Genomic DNA, 18,497 nt, shown 5'->3' with positions numbered 1-18,497 from the left:
AGGCTTTCCTCCTACATCAAGCTGACACGCCGCGATATAACTGGAATACTGTTAAAAGTAGTGTAAACCCAACTCACCCTCTAGACATTAAAATTGATACCATGTATGACACCTAGACATTGTTTCTGTGTAATTAGGGTTATCATGAACTGCGTGTCATAATATGTAACCTAGCAGCCCCAGAAATGTTCATTTCAGGGTTGTAATTTAAATTTGCTGGCACTGCCCATTATCTAGACCCAGTCCCCCTTTAAGACACTAAGATCTATGATAGCCAGGAGCATGCAATAAAATATCCACCACATATACTACAACTCGTGATAAGGATACTCCTCGTATTTCATAACGTATCTGATTACGGAAGCCCTTGTTCTAAGAGAATTCGATACTGATAGGGAACATAGAATTTTATAGCTTTAAGTTATTTGACATTATCATATGGAGTTGTTATCCTGCTTTTTTAATAGCATGTACTATTTTCAAATCCCTAAAAAAATGAGTAGTATGATGTTCGTGTTGTTACCTAGTGCGGCGTTAAACAACAAACAAACAAACACTACCAAGCATCACCACATCACATCATTTATTGTTCCCAAGTACCTACAGATGTAGAAACAATTGTATGTTGCCTTCTCTCTTACGTGGATAAGAGGGCGGTGGGGTAGCCCAGCGGTTAAAACGTTCCCTTGTCACACCGAATACCAGGGTTCAACTCCCCACATGGGTACAATGTGTGAAGCCCATTTCTGGTGTCCCCCGCCTTGCTAAAAGCGGCGGAAAATCATAATCACTCACTCACACACTTTCATGGATAAAATACACATGTACCTACTCCTACCAAAACACATAACACATGCATCATGAAAATATGTCAACAGTTAACATCCAGCAGCCTTGATCTGTTTGTATCAATAATGCCCACCCCCCCCCCCCCAATATCTTGTTTTGATCAATTTAGATGAAAATTTAACAATAATTTAATGTGGCATTTGTAATTAACAATGGGAAACCTGACATCCCTGTACTCCGATGACTGAACAGTTTGTTTTTAAAACATAAAATACCCCCATTATAACATTTTTATATTTTTTTAGGTAAATCTAATTATTAATGTATTTTGGCCTTATGACATTTGTAGGGCAAAATGTGCTGTGTGAAACCAAGCATTGAGAACACATGTAAAACTAGCCATGATTGTGGGTTGGCCTTATAAGGAAACAGTAACAGAATAGATATGTGTTACCAGGAAGAATGTGCTGATCCCATTTTACTTCTATGACCCATTTTACTTGTATGACCCATTTTACTGCCATGATCTGTTAGGCATTGTACACTAGTTTTTTGTTAGATCCCTGTATCAGGATACAAACTTGTAACGCTTTCATGTTTATCCTTACTTCAATTTTTCAAGGTCATATGCCTTGTTTTACAACTACCTTGCCTTTAAGAAAGCTGTAATTGGTTGGTTGGTTTGTTGTTTAACGCCGCACTCAGCAATATTCCAGCTATATGATGGCGGTCTGTAAATAATCGAGTCTGGACCAGACAGTCCAGTGATTGACATCATGAGCCTCGATCCATGCAATTTGGATCGATGACATGCATCAACCAAGTCAGCCAGCCTGACCACCCGATCCCGTTAGTCGCCTTTTACGACAAGCATAGTCACCTTTCACGGCAAGCATAGGTTGCTGAAGACCTATTCTACCCCGGAATCTTCACGGGTCAAGAAAGCTCTGAGGAAGTCCAAGTTGTACATTGAAAAGAAGTGTCTGGGTTAGAATAGGTCCCCAGCAACTTATGCTGGCCTAAACAGGCCACTTGATGGTTGAATGTATCGGATGGTCAGGCTCGGTGACTGGGTTAGAATAGGTCCCCAGCAACTTATGCTGGCCTAAACAGGCGACTTGATGGTTGAATGTATCGGATGGTCAGGCTCGGTGACTTGGTTAGAAGAGGTCCCCAGCAACCTATGCTGGCCTTAACAGGCGACTTGATGGTTGAATGTATTGGATGGTCAGGCTCGGTGACTTGGTTAGAAGAGGTCCCCAGCAACCTATGCTGGCCTTAACAGGCCACTTGATGGTTGAATGTATCGGCTGGTCAGGCTCGGTGACTTGGTTAGAAGAGGTCCCCAGCAACCTATGCTGGCCTTAACAGGCCACTTGATGGTTGAATGTATCGGCTGGTCAGACTTGATGACTTGGTTAGAAGAGGTCCCCAGCAACCTATGCTGGCCTTAACAGGCCACTTGATGGTTGAATGTATTGGATGGTCAGGCTCGGCGGTGACTCGGTTGATGGCTTGTCATCATAACCAGATGGTGAATTTGCTCACAATATCAATTTGGTCCAGACTTGATTATTTACAAGCCATTGTCAAATAGCTTGGATATTGCTGAGTGCAGCATTAAACAACAGACAGACAGACAATATATGACCAAGTGAGCAGTGTTAAATCAGTCTGTAGGTCCTGCTGTTTAATGTACTGTATGTACAGTTGTGTTGGTCAACTCATTCTTGGCATTTAGCTGAAAAACAATAATAGTGTATTTCAGAATATTTAGACTTTTAGTTTTTCAAGGTATGTGATCTTTAAACTAGTGGTTTGGAATCAACATGATGTCTGTGAATCACAGAACTGGATATACTACTCCTAAGAAATTTCTTTCATTTGACTAGAGTTAATTTGTCATAACAAGACAGATCAACTATAGTGATACAAAAGAATCAAGTGATCCTTAACTTCTTTTGAGTACCGGTAGTATATATAAATCAGGCAGATCCATTAAGCAACTAAATAATGTATTGTATGGAAACGTATTGTTGATGTACAACAGCTAGCATTATGATGTGATAACTGCCACTGTGACAGTGTTGTACTTGTGAGATAGCTAGGGCTGTGCCCATCATCCATCACTGTCTCACAGGACCACGTTGGTCAGCATGCCCCAACCTTTGTCCCCGGCCAACGTGAACAATGTCCGACATCGTTCGTGACAGGTCAGTTTGTGTTGTAGGTCACGTGTCGTACATGGATTCAGAAGTGATGGGTGCTCCCCCAAAACCCATTTTGTTATTTGATGACCCGTGAAGGTCTTCAGAAACCCATGCATTCCGTAAAAGGTGACTATGCTTGTTGTAGGAGGCCACTAACAAGTCATTGTATCCCAATTTTGTGGATTGATGCTCATGATGTCAATCACTGGATTGACTTGTCCAGAATTGAATATATTTACAGACTGCCGTCATACAGCTGGAATATTGCTGTGGCGTTAAACAAACAAACAAACAAACAAAATAAACATTATACATTCAGTAAGTTTATAGGTGATAGTGTATACTATAAGTAATGTATAATGACACTATGTCTAACAGGGGGCACGGTGGCCCAGTCGTCTAAGGCACCGCGATTCGCTGTGATGAGTTGCGTCCCTTGGGCACGCCAGAAACCTATGATTGTGGGTTCGAATCCCAGTTCACCCCGATTATGTTTCTAGGTTTGTCAGCACCATACCCGTGCTCGTGGGATTCACCGAAGTGGTAAACGTCAGAGACCTGCATCACTTCGGGCTTTCCTCCCACATTAAGCTGACACGCCATGATATAACTGGAATACTGTTAAAAGCGGCGTTAAACCCAACTCACTCACTCAATCACTCACTATGTCTAACTTTTGGGTGATATTTTTTCAACAAAACTACTGAATGTGAATCGCCAAATCACAAAGTGTACTCCTACTTTTACTAACAGCTGTACCCATGCTTGCAGGGGATGCTGAACACATGGAAAATAACCATGGTACACCTAGTTTTGATAAAAATGACTCTCTAATATCTTTCTTGCGAGTTCCTGTGAGGGGTACGGGTTGCCCAGTCGCAATTTGCTGTCCAGAGTTGCATCCCTTGGGCACACTAGAAACCTACGATTGTGGGTTTGAGTCCCAGGTTAGCCCCACTTATGTTTCTAGGTTTGTTAGCACCATACTAGTGCTTGTAAATGATAAATGTCTGAGACCATCACTTCAGGCTTTCCTCCCATTGAGCTGACATGTCTTGATGTAATTGGAATTCTGTTAAAACGGCTTTTAACCCCTCACTCACTCACTCACTCACTCACTCACTCACTCACTCACTCACTCACTCACTCACTCACTTTGGATAACTAGGCCACACCAACTTAAAATTACAGCAGGTCCTTTGCCGTTTCTGCTAGCCATGGACCACAGGGCCAGCAGTGAATGTGATAAGTAGTTAAAGTATTGGATAAAGCAAGCTGAGGGAACACAACCAAATATTGTGTTTCCTAGTGTGACACTGTAGTTTTATTTGGACTTTGTTCTCAGTTGACATGACATGGAGACAGGTCTCCTGCCTCCAGATAGCAGAGAGTCCTACTTGAATTCAAGAGCCCACTTGTACAGGACAAGTTCCATTAGGGGAACATATCTCTACTATCAGTGGTACAATTATCGAGTAATTTCAGATAATGTTTAAATATACAAATCTTATGACAATGATTCACGAGACCTCTCATGAAGAATCCCACAGCAGATATTAGTGCTTATCTGTAAACCAAAATAAATTTTGGCAGTGGGTAGATTGACTAGAGTAATATGAAAGAATCTTGTCTTCTTTAACTTACTTTGAGTGGTACATGTACATAAAACACTTCATTTGCGTAGTATATATTGAATTTCTCTTCCAATTCCTGTCTTTTCCTAGTTTTTCTTGAAAAGGTTGGTGTTTAATGTGCTGCTTATCAAGACTTTCACCCAAACTCATGTTACACTGTTAATAGTTCATCCTCCCAAGTCGTCACGATATGGCTGAAATTCGGCCAAATCTTAAATCTTAACTCACTCACTCACTCATCCTCCCAAGGCAAGTGTGTCCACTAGCCTATATCAAAGCCTAGTTTCTACATCTTCCTGAGGCGAGCGTGTCCACCAGACAAAAATCAAAGCCTAGTTTCTACCCTTTCCACATCAAGGCCACTTTTCTTGGCTCAAACTGGCGCCACCTCGCGTAGATCAAGAGTTGTGCCCCTTGTAATGAAAACACAATATCCATTCAGATCGCTGTTCTTATCTCGTATAGCTTCACAAAGATGGCGACGACCATAGGCGACCACCTAGTCAATCAGATAACAAAAACATTCGTGATTTCATCCCTGACACAAAAACATTGGCAATCGTTAGGGGGTTTAAAAGATGAAAAAGACATAATTGTGTCAACAAAGACAGGCAGCGGTGAATCACTTTCATACAAAGTTGTACCAGTTGTGGATGTTGATTGTGTGAAACATTCTCTGATTGGACTATCGATATGTGCGATAGTCCAACCATGTTTAGCACAGGAAAAAAAGGCGAGTGGACGCTCTTGCCTCGGGAAGATGCTGCTAGTCATGGATGTTGTGGGCCAAAACTGAGATGAATTATCACTGTCTGTCCTGCTCTCTGAAAGTAATGTATGCTACTCAAAACAAGTTAAAGAACACACACAATTGGAAGGATGTGGGTAACAATACCACCAGTCATGACAATTAACTATAGTCATAGGAAAAAAACGTGTTCTTTAACTCGTAGAATATATTGTGGGCAATTTACACCTTCTAACGCTGATGTTATAATGTTGTTTTCAGTCAATATTTTGTCCTATGATGCACAAGTGTCACTTGTATGTGATAGTGGAGAATACTAACTTGGTCTCTTCTCCAAAGCTGTTGAATTTCTAATAAAATAAGTTTTAAGTGATATCTTTATAAGTTTTTTATGGTCAGATGGAAGACAAGAAAAGATATTTTAGAGGTAACTTCCTTTCCATATTAATCCACTTCCAAGGTTTTTTTGATTGCTGAAATGTATAAGATTGTTATCTTGACTTAAAGTTATTTGTTTGGGATTTATTGATCTGTTAAGCAAGAAAATGCATTCATTCTGAATTTGCTCTGAATGGGAGCAGCCCCATCATGGTAGAGTTCATTCTGTCCATAGGGAGATCAAGCTGCAGTGTATGGTGATAGTGGCAGCACCCAGGAGCAGGTCACCTGTTTACCCTTTGATGGATGAACTGCTCTGATTGTGTCTGTTTACAGAGGTCAAGAGACAGATATGAAGTGTGTTTGTGATAACCTGTGTGAATGAAATAGAGTTGAGAGTGTGTTGTTACTTACTCATTGTACTAAACAGGTGAAGTGTGTACATTTCATGTGACATATAACATTTGCCATGGTGACCCCCAGGACATGGTTGTCATGGTTTTCCAGATGAATGTTCTGGAAGTCCTGGTATTGACAAGGGAACTTAAATCATATATAAGGTTGAGTGTATAAATTCAGCGAGGGACAGTATTGAATTAAAAATTGTAGATATGAACATCATCCTGTTACTATCCAACATCCATGGGTTGCTAAAACATCAGACGAGGCTCTGATTGTGGCCTTCATTGCCATCTATAAGTCTGATGCGGATTTTTCATCATCCTTCACAAGCTTTGTCAGTGTGCAAATTAAGTAATACGTGAGATGTTCAAACCCTTGTTCCTGAACCATTTCTCTATAATTTTTCCAATCCCTTCCTTTAGAATTCTTTTTCTGAGTTATGAATTTAAAAAGATTAGGCCTTGGTCGCTGTGTCTAAGTAGGGGTGCTAATGAGGTCAACCTGACCTGTTCGTGTTTTTAGACTCGAGGGGTATTTTGGTCAAGGGGTATTACCATTTCCATGATGTTAAGTAATTTGCACTCTGATCAGAATCAGGGAGGTCGGGTAGCCTAGTTGTTAACATGGTTAAAGTGTTCGAAGACCCAGGTTCGATTCCCGACATAGGTTCATTGTGTGAAGCACATTTCTGGTGTCCCCCACTGTGATATTACTGGAATATTGCTAAAAGCGGCGTAAAATCATACTCACTCACTCACTGATCAGAACTTTTATGAAGCCTTGAGTGATACCTACATGTTTGTGGCCAATGGATATTGGATAGTAAAAGCAGGGCTGTATATTACTAAGATTTTGCATCTTCTTCTCTGTCAGTTTGTATATTAATGTAAAGTCACCTTGTGTTTGTCATTCAGTATGTTTCCTTTGCCAGTTTGTTTTGTCCTTCTTGGGAATTTGTAAGGTTTGCGTCTGTTGTTATACTGTCACTGACTATAAGTTTGGTGAATATGTGATAGTGAGGGTTTTGCATGTGGATCATTGAACATATTGAAGTCATTTTGATTTTGTATATTTTTCATCAATTGTTTCCCCCACAAAATTAGATTTGTTTGCAACAAGGGGTCCTTTCCCTGTGGGATTCCTGGGCAGAAGAGACCGGGCTGACACCATGGCTGTCTTCACAGCAGACAACAGTGTGGATGGGCTTTTTCAAAATTACTGACAGTGAACAATACTAAGCTGTGCCATGGAATATGGTTGTCACAGAAAGATGTGTTGAACCCTACTCACTCACTCACTCACTCACTCACTCACTCACTCACTCACTCACTCACTCACTCTGTGTGTCACCAGTGACCCAGATGGACTGGTCATCTCAGTGTCGAGATGTATTGAGGGGGCATGGGTAGCACAGTCGTCTAAGGCGCAGCGATTCGTTGTGCAGAGTTGCATCCCTTGGGAAAACCAGAAACCTGTGATTGTGGGTTTGAATCCCAGTTCGCCCCGATTATGTTTCTAGGTTTGTCAGCACCATACCCGTGCTTGTGGGTTTCACCGAAGTGGTAAACGTCTGAGACCTGCATCACTTTGGGCTTTCCTCCCACATTAAGCTGACACGCCATGATATATCTAGAATACTGTTAAAAGCGGCGTTAAACCCAACTCACTCACTCACTCACCAGATGTATTGAAGTTCCTTACCCTTTTGAACTGGGTCTGGAGATGGCAGTGTATTGGGAATGTTGCCCCCAAACAATGTCAGTTAACATTATCATTCGTCACAAGGCTGTTTGATTCGAACAACACTGGAACTTGGGATGTTGTTTTATTTATATATATATTTAAGTAAGAGACCTACCATTTAATATTTTTGAATTGAAATAAAAACTGTAGGGTAGTGGTGTGGGGTATTTGGATGAAGACATAATATATTTATTTGATAAATGCATTTTCAGTTATCAATTCATATATTTTTCACCCCTATTTAGCCTTTTACGCCCAATAGTAATTGTTTCATCGGAAAATCAAGACTGGTTGTTCTCTTGTCTTTCTACATTAAGACATACAGAACATTCAGAATGGTCGATTGAAAGAAAATTATAATTTTATTATGGCTAACAACGGATGATGGTGTTAATTTATGAGACAATATTACAAGTCATAAAAATACATTTCCCCTACTTCTACAGATCCGCTGTTCTTTGTTACGGAGTGTCCCAGAGGAGGATGCTTGTCAGTTCAGTAGCTGGTCCCCTCCTTCCCCTACCGTGCTTATTGTTCTAGTGCTTTCATCATGTGGGTAATTTATTAGGTATTGGTTTACCATTGTTGAATTTCTCAGTGAGATTTTTACAGATGTGAATAAAATGGTATATATAACTGATGTGTTTGTGTTTATTGAGCATATCATATGCCACGATGGTACTTGAGAAACAGCACCATTTATTCGTTAATATCAGTGTGAGGAGTGAGGGACAGGTGGCTATTCACTGCAGAGTTGCCTCCCTTAGGTGTGTCAGGAATCTATGATCACCTCTATATGAATCCCAGATTAGCTCTGAAACCGTGAAGATTCCGGGTTAGAATAGGTCTTCAGCAACCAATGTTTGCCGTAAAAGCCGACTATGCTTGTCGTAAAAGGCAACTAACGGGATCGGATGGTCAGGCTCGCTGACTTGGTTGAAGCACGGTCATCGATCCCAATTGGTGGATCGATGCTCATGATGTCAATCACTGGATTGTCTGGTCCAGACTCGATTATTTACAGACCACCGTCATATAGCTGGAATACTGCTGAGTGCGGTGTTAAACAACAAACCAACCAATCTGATTATAAGGTTTTATTGAATAGATGAAATGCTGCATGGCTAGAATGCACTAAAGCTGAAACCCTCATTAATTGGTCTTTATACATTCTCATTTTGACCCCATGGGTATTACGGGTATGAATATTAGCTTGTCTTATTTTTGTTTGTTTGTTGTTTAATGACGCACTCAGCAATATTCCAGCTACATGATGGCGGTCTGTAAATAATAAAGCCTGGACCAGACAATCCAGTGACTGACATCATGAGCATCAATCTAGGTAATTGGGATACGATGACATGCATCAACCAAGTCAGCCAGCCTGACCACCCGATCCCGTTAGTCGATCAATGGATTGTCTGGTCCAGACTTGATTATTTACAGGCCGCAGGAATACGGCTGGAATATTGCGGAATGAATCGTTAATAGAATCGAGTGCAACATTAAGCAAGAACATCAACAAAATCGTTCTCATTTTAAACCCTTCCATGTGTGGTCAGAATGTTTTGTGATGTCAGAGTTGTAGTGGAGGAATATTTTATCCTGTCAACCTGATCAGCATATTTCTGCGGATGGGTAAACATATCACCATAAATAATAGTTGCTAGGTGACAGTCAAGATCATGTCTGTCAACCCGAGTGGGGAGACTTCCAAGTATGTAAAATATGTATGTTAAAGTATTTCCGTCATATTAAGCCCAGTATAAACATCAATAAACACCTTCCACATTATCATGTTCAGAGTGTAATCCATGTCAAGGGGGTGTCGTAACAGGCGACTAACGGGATCGGGTGGTCAGGCTCGCTGACTTGGTTGATGCATGTCATTGTATTCACATTATGTCGATCGATGCTCCTGACTCGATTATTTACAGACTCGTCATATAGCTGGACTATTGCTGAGTGCGACGTTAAACAACAAACAAACAATGGAGTGTAAGATGCCCTCATCACAGTGCCGAGTTCCTTCTCGTGGACATTCCAGGATCCTATGGCCGGTTCACATCCCAGATTAAACACAAACGCAGTAAACTACTGTTATAACGAACTGAAAGGGACCACTGATTTTAGTTCGTTATAACCGTAGTTCATTATCAACATATATACAGGATATATACAGCAAATGACCGAGACCCAAAAAGCAGTACGTTTTGATCCGTCAGTTCGTTATAAGCGTGTTCGTTATGAACGTAGTTAACTGTATAATGTTCATTAAGTCATAGTTATTTCCATGCTGCGCAGCGCAGGGTACATTCACCAGTAGCTACTGATCATATTTAACAATCCGCAGCCACAAGCAGTAGCCACAAGTGGTTAATAACAAATTGAAGACCTCCGCATATTTATATTTAAATTATGAATTTGTATATAACGCACATTTATGACTGCTCAAATGCGCTTAGACCATGACATATGACATCTGACCTTAGATCTGACATTATAACTTTCTCTGCTCCCTAGGGAGTATACAACCCAAGCTGTCTTATCAGGCACTAGAAGGTTAACAGTTAACAGTCACATTACCATCTCCTACCGGGTACCCATTCATTGCTGGGTGAACAGAGGCATATTTCGAGTAAAGTCACTTGCCTGAGGAGACACCACGTGTGCTTCAGTGTGGGACAGGGCCAAAGCCCTAGAAACTCTCAGGAGTCAAGCTGGTGAACACTTCACATCTCCGCGACCAACTTCACCTGATTTGTGACCTGTGCGCTGTGCACAAGAGCACGTGCCACCACATCTGATCTCACGGACACTGGAGGGAAACTACCGTGAATTTGTTCCCCCCGAAACCACAGACACAAACCATACGTGACCAATGCACACAACACATCCACCAAACACCTGGATTAGCACAGTGCAAACGCGGCGTTATTGTAAACATTATTTATTCTGGCTGTCTGGTTTGCCAAACTTTGTAAAAAAACATACAAGTCGGCTGACCGGCCTGTTCGCACTCTCAGACCCAGAATCTGTCCATCTTCCCGAAGCAAGGGAGTAAACTGACTTTAAAAGTCCAGTTTCCACCCTTGCCGAACTTGGCTGGACTTCCTGGGCTCGATCGTAGCGCCACCAGTGCTTATTACGAGTCATGTCCCTTCTGAGCCTCTCCTATGGACCAATCAGATCCCCCCTCTCGTATCACTTGCATTTGTATCAAACAAAATGGCGGCGCCCAGTCAAGACGATCTGATCGATAATCAAGTTCTATTGTGTGATAAAACGGGTCTTACATCGCGAAGTGCATCAAATTGCGTGAGCACCTTGATTAAAAACATGAAAAGATTTGGAAAATATTTCTTGACAACGAGTTGGCGGTGTGCATGCTTTGCAAATCCTGCAATCGACCGAAATCTACACGACAGTTTACTGACCGGATTTCGATTTCGATTTCGTTGCGCGATTTTGATTGGACTATGCATAGACTCGTTAGTCCAGCCAAAATATAACTCCATAATACCAGCCTAGTTCGGCAAGGGTGGAAACTGAACTTTTATAGTCAGTTAACTCTCTTGCCTCGGGAAGATGCTTTCTGTCAACCTCGTGGAAACGTTGCTCGTAACATCAATAACGGGTTTGTCGGTTCCAGACTCGATTATTTACAGGCCGACTGCCTATAGCTGGACTATTGCTGAGTGCGGCGTCAAACAACAAACACACGTTCATATACACATGTGCAAGAGTTAAGCACCACCCATAATTTTATAACGTGTTATCTTTACATTGACTGGAAATCGTTTACGTTGGGGGTATGAAATATTTCTTTAGTGAGTATGTTGCATGTGATATCATTTACACCCACACCTCGATAACAAGTTAGCTGGTCACTATTTCGTATTTCATTGTCCTTTTAAAAAATGTAACATTTTCAACTGTTTTTTAACCAATATAAGTCTGGGCCCATGCGTAATATTCTGGGTCCTATTTCCTGGCAGTCATCGAATAACATGTTGCAGAATGTTTCTGACAAGAGCACTCCGTTTCTGTGTCTTAGCTTGTGATACGTGGAGATCGGGTGATTTTGCCGAGAGCTTGCCACATTTTCAATCTCATTTCTAGTTACAACAAACGCTATAATTACACGTTTCCATTTGCAAGTAATTGCGTTGGGAGTTTCGAAACATATCACAGCATCCTTATCAAACGTTAAGCATTGGATATAATTTAAACACATATAAAACAATTTGTCGTCAAAGTTTTGAAAAATGAAATTTGTGATCTAATGACGTTTACAGCACGTCTGGTGCTATCAAATGATCGTAATCAGGGCGGATCTGGGACTCGAACCAACGAATCCAGCACGGCTGATACAAACAGCACTGAAAGCGATGTGTAAGACCTCTGGGCCACCCTCATGTCCCTTACTTAACTGGAAATATTTACTACACATGTGCAAGCATGTTTTGTATTTACTTTAGTATATACTTTGTACTCATATCCCCTCCTTCACCTACGGGCGGTCGGGTAGCCTGGTGGTTAAAGCGTTCGCTCGTCACGCCGAAACCCGGGTTCGATTCCCGACATCGGTACAATGTGTGAATCCAATTTCTGGTGTCCCCCGCCGTGATATTGCTGGAATATTGCTAAAAGCGGCGTAAAATCAAATTCACTCACTCACTCCTACACCTACCTGATATTTCAATTGTTTTGCCATGGCTCCAGGCTAGAATAGCATCCTAGCAACCTATGCTCACTGTAAGAGGCGAGGTTTCACTGAAAATGGGCACGTGGTGACCTGGTGGATCACGTGTCGACAGCGTTGGTCGTTCCTCGTAGTATCAATCACCGTATGCATGAACTGCACGTGCAATCCACAACCATATGAACTGTTATTTTTCTCTATATCTTACTCCAAGTTGAGATTTAACGACATCTCTTTGGACAAACGCTTTAAGCTTTGCTGTAGCTCATAAATACGACCATAATTATTCAATCAGCGCTATAACCTTAAAAATGCAAAACTAAAGGTCCCTAACGAAAAACTCTGAGAAAGTAAACACGTTTAAAGTTCAAACGACTTGTCACATGCGACTTATAGAAATTTTGTGAATTTGATATATTTCCCCATCCTAAGCAATGTGCAAATATATTCTTGAATAATTGAGGAAGAGATTTATCAGACTAGGGGTTACATTGAGTTATGTATAATGAAACAAGTAAGAAAAATGTGAAGCGAACACGTTTGATAAAAATGAGCCTAATTAAGCCCCCTCGACAAAATACCTCTTATCCGACACACAGGAAGCACACTGTTTCTGGAACACAAATACAGCTGTCAAGACGGTCCTGTTTCACCCCCGTTATTTACAACAGCCACCACGTTATGCATATGTTGCAACGAGGACGGTATATATAGACCACAGCACCTCTGTAACATCACGTAAACGGGAGCGGGTTAAAACAGTCCGCGCAATATTTACACCCCATCAATCACTGCAAGTAATCCCGGTGTCACCTGTAATCGATGCAACTGTTGTCTTAGCGGATTTATAACAGAACAGATCTCAGTGTGTACTTGTAATATTATGACACACGCTATTTACTCTTTCCCTAGGCTTGGTGTTAGTTATTTAAGGCTTATATATTTATTGACTTTAAAAATCATCTGGCATATGACACACACTACGTGTTTATGCGGCAATAATTATAAAACTTGTGTGAGTTATTCTCATTTTGAATTTTCAAACTTTAACGCCAAATGTTAACGTTATTTACGTGTTAAATTGTTATACATAACTCAACGTTTGATAAGGATGCTGTGATATGTTTCGAAACTCCCAACGCAATTATTTGCAAATGGAAATGTGTAATTATAGCGTTTGTTGTAGCTAGAAATGGGGTTGGAAGTCTGGCAATTTCTCGGCAAAATCACCCGCTCTCCAAGTATCACAAGCTAAGACACTGATATGGAGTGTTATTGTCAGAAACATTCTGCAACATTTTATTCGATGATTGCCAGGAAATAGGACCCAGAATATTACGCATGGGCCGAAACTTAATATATAATTGGTTTAAAAATAGTTGAAAATGTTGCATGTTTTATTTTTTAAAAGGACAAAAAATAACAACGAACTAATGATCAGCTAACTCGTGTGAAAACTGTAAGAATTGCTACCTCTTGATTAGTAAGTTTATAAAACACAGATATACCATGGGCAGCCACAACATATAGGTCGTTGGGTGTTCCTCCTTCAGTTGTTTAATTTAGCGAGTGAGTGAGTTGGGTTTAACGCCGCTTTTAACAGTATTCCAGTTATATCGCGGCGTGTCAGCTTTATGTGGGAGGAAAGCTCGAAGTGATGCAGGTCCCAGACGTTTACCACTTTGGTGAAATCCACGAGCATGGGTATGGTGCTGACAAACCTAGAAACATAATCGGGGCGAACCGGGATTCGAACCCACAACCATAGGTTTCTGGCGTGCCGAAGGGACTCTGCACAGCGAATCACGGCGCCTTAGACGACATATTCGCCTTGTACGGTAAGCGTTGGTTGCTGAAGACCTATTCTACCCCGGATCTTCACAGGTCCGATTTGATGGTTCCCCAGTACTTGGAACTTGTGAACAGAGGAGATCTTATGACGTAGTACTCTTCAGCATCTGTCACAAAGACAGCCGACCCCTGACTACTCCTTCATTAAAAATTGTAAACCTTTTATTTCATTAAAACAGGGGAGCTTCATATGAAGTTTGTTAAGAAATCTTGTAAGCCGATGTGTGGGTGTTGTACTGAATGGTCTGGTCTAGGAGTATCTGGAATACTCCGCCCTTTTCCTGATATCGACAATAAAGGACATCACGTGGATGTGTTTGACACACAAAACCCAAATCGTACAGTAGATGATTACCAGTCTCGTGAAGCATCGAGAAAATTACATAAAGCGGGGATTGCCCTCACAAATGAGGATGAGATTAAACACTTTTCAGAGAAGTACACTGAATTACAGTTGTACAGATTTATGTGGACCATCTTTTTGGTTTTGGTTTTGTTGTTTGTTTGTTGTTTAACGCCGCACTCAGCAATATTCCAGCTCTATGACGGTGGTCTGTAAATAATCGAGTCTGAACCAGACAATCCAGTGATTGACATTATGAGCATCGTTCCACCCAATTGGGATACGACGAAGTCAGCCTTACTACCCGATCCCATTAGTCGCCTCTGATGACAAGCATAGTCGCTTTTTACGGCAAGCCTGTGTTGCTGAAGACCTATTCTACCCCGCATCTCCACGGGCCATGTGGACACTATCTACACCATCTGGACCAGATGAAGCGGATGAAGATTGGGAATCGCAGAAAAGAACGAGCAGATCAGTGCAGAGGAGCAAAAAATAATGAAGTAGCCTATTGATTGCATATAGTTGTTTACAAGCTGCGGCGGGATATTGAATTTGTTTGTAAGTACAAAATGAATTAAATGTATATTGAATATTAAAAATATATTAAGAATATATTTTATTTAATACAATATCAAATTTTTCATGCATTATAATATTTGTTACAATATGGTTATATAACAATTATATTACAATATGGTTATATAACAACTATATTACAATATGGTTATATAACAATTATGTTACAATATGGTTATATAACAATTATATTACAATATGGTTATATAACAATTATATTACAATATGGTTATATAACAATTATATTACAATATGGTTATATAACAATTATATTACAATATGGTTATATAACAATTATATTACAATATGGTTATATAACAATTATATTACAATATGGTTATATAACAATTATATTACAATATGGTTATATAACAATTATATTACAATATGGTTATATAACAATTATATTACAATATGGTTATATAACAATTATATTACAATATGGTTATATAACAATTATATTACAATATGGTTATATAACAATTATATTACAATATGGTTATATAACAATTATATTACAATATGGTTATATAACAATTATATTACAATATGGTTATATAACAAATATGCTACATATGATAATCTCTTATGATGTTCGATTTTCGGAAATCCACTTTGTTGGCTGTTTCGAACCCCGGATAAATCAAACTTTTTTCTTGGTCCGCACGAGTTCGACTCAAAGAGGTTCGACTGTACAAAGATCGCAGTTAGAATTTGGATTTTAATTTTGTGAATTCGTATCGAACATACAGTCCTAGACATTCTTTGGAAAACTAGTCTAGAGGATTAGTTTGTAGCTAATTAGTTTGTAGCTTGAATTTGACAAAAAATGTTAATATGTTTAGAGTTTTTTTCAGTTCCAGTTTGAAGCAAAATTGAAGCATTGAGAACAGGTCTATACTTATAGAACTCAAATGATACTTGTCCATGAGGATTATCATCACTGAATGTTTACCTGTCCTCAGCGCAATTTAGTTGTCTCGGGCTAGCGGACTAGCGTGATATTTGGAACTTGACATAATTATAATACTGGTCTACTGGTAGAATAACATTTAGTCCAAGAAATAAAGTTATCTTATTTGAAAAGTCATATCTAAAAAATAATAAATAAAATCCTAATGGAGCCCAGAACAATCTAGGCTTGCCAAATCATTCTAGACTGGGTTGAATATATTTTTTAATATATTCTCGAGGGTCTCGGAGACAGTCTAGTGTACGAGTTATACCACACTTATAACGGTTTGGATTTATAGCAGTCGTGGTTACAAGCTTATAACTCATCGCATAAATATAAAATAATATTATACATATAAACCCTTCACACTGATGCTTACATAAGCGATTCATCATCAGTGGGATTACACCGTCATGGACAATTTCAACACGTCGATAGTACGTCCAATCGTAAGATCGAAATTTACAACGAAACTCATTTATGTATATATTGTATTCGGTCAGAGGTCGACGATCTAATGACGTCGAATGCGCGTCTACGTGTCATGTGATTTAGATATTTCACCTTGCAGTGTTACACACGAACAGTCGGAGATCAGCCGGGTTATGAATGCGATGACGAGAGGGGGGGGGGGGGGGGGGGGGGGGGGGGGGGGGGCGTGCGACGTGATGGTGGTGTCGTGAATACCAGTGTTCTGGTATTTCTCTTCTTTCTGAAAATGAATATTTCATTATCTTGTCACTCAACGTTTTTGTTGTTGGTAGTCTTTTTTTTCTATGCAGTACATACTATTGTACCTACTCATGGTAAAAGGTCCATTCGTTAAACTGCTACTTATATCGTCATTTCCCTTCCAATGGCCGCGACCCGTGAAAATCCGGGTTAGAATTGGTCTTCAGCAACCCATGCTTGTCGTCAGATGAAACAGGCTCGCTGACTTGGTTGATGCATGTCATCGTATCCTAACAGCGTGGTTCGATGCTCATGATGTCAGTCACTGGATTGTCCGGTCCAGACGCGATTATTTTCACAACGCGGTCTCAAAGTTGGACTCAATCATGCGTCTTTAAACAACAAACAAACAAATAAAAATTGCAAATGCAAGAAATAACCATTCTAGATTATTCGCCGAAACGGATAAAAAACCTAACGAGGAACGCCTAAAACCCCACGAACCCCAAGTGATCCTGCTACAACGAATTTTGTCTTTACCGACATGTTTTAATATGACATTTTAAATGAATAAAAACAATTGAGTTGAGGTTAACTTGTGTTATGTCACGTGACATGGAAAAAGCTTGCAGCTTTTTGCTTCGAAGAGGGGTATAAGGGATAACGGCTCAGAAATCCACGTGCATCCTGTTTACTGCGTGGCGGGGTATAAGGGTTTTATTCCCCCGCTGAGAAATATATTTCCCTCCAAAGCGTGATACATGGTATTTTATCAAGATCACGTGAACCAATTAGATCTCATCATTCGGAGATGGAGGTATGTAAAATATTGATGAACTGATGAAAGTTCGCTTTGAAATCAAATAGAATAATAGAACAATAGAATGGTTGAACAACCCCACGTATATAATGCACACACACGTATACACCAATGTACATGGCGAACATTCATCGTAATCCTTAACCTTTAGACACATTCAAACTATTTACGTAAGTTAAAATCAAGAAAATGGAAGTAAATAGGACCTTCGTGTACCGCAAAACAAACGTTTTATGGAGCAAAAAACTATTAAAGTAAAATTTTTTTTATCAAATGTACAAGTATGAGAAAAACCTTTAAATCTCCGCAATGCATTTGTGTTATCGTTCAAGTGTTAAAGGAGCCGGATGTATGCATGGTCAGTGCTACAGCTGAGGTACGTTTAGTTTTGTATTCGATTTTTCAGCACTATTCATCAGTCAAAACCCATTGGTATTCCGGATTGAATATAGGTCCCAGCAAGCCATGCGTGTCGTAGAGGCGACTAAATGGATCCGGCGGTCAGGCTCGGTGACTTGGGTCATTGCATCGAATCCCAAATGCGTGGATCGATGTTTGTGATATCAAATACTGGTTTGTCTGGTCCAGACTCGATTATTTACAGACCGCCGTCATATAGATGGAATATTTCTGAGTGCGGCGTTAAACAACAAACAAGAACACAAATA

The sequence above is a fragment of the Haliotis rufescens genome, unplaced genomic scaffold (genome assembly GCF_023055435.1).
Source record: "Haliotis rufescens isolate VD_foot unplaced genomic scaffold, xgHalRufe1.0.p SCAF_16, whole genome shotgun sequence".
Classification (NCBI taxonomy): domain Eukaryota; kingdom Metazoa; phylum Mollusca; class Gastropoda; order Lepetellida; family Haliotidae; genus Haliotis; species Haliotis rufescens.
Note: the sequence above shows the minus strand (reverse complement) of the source record.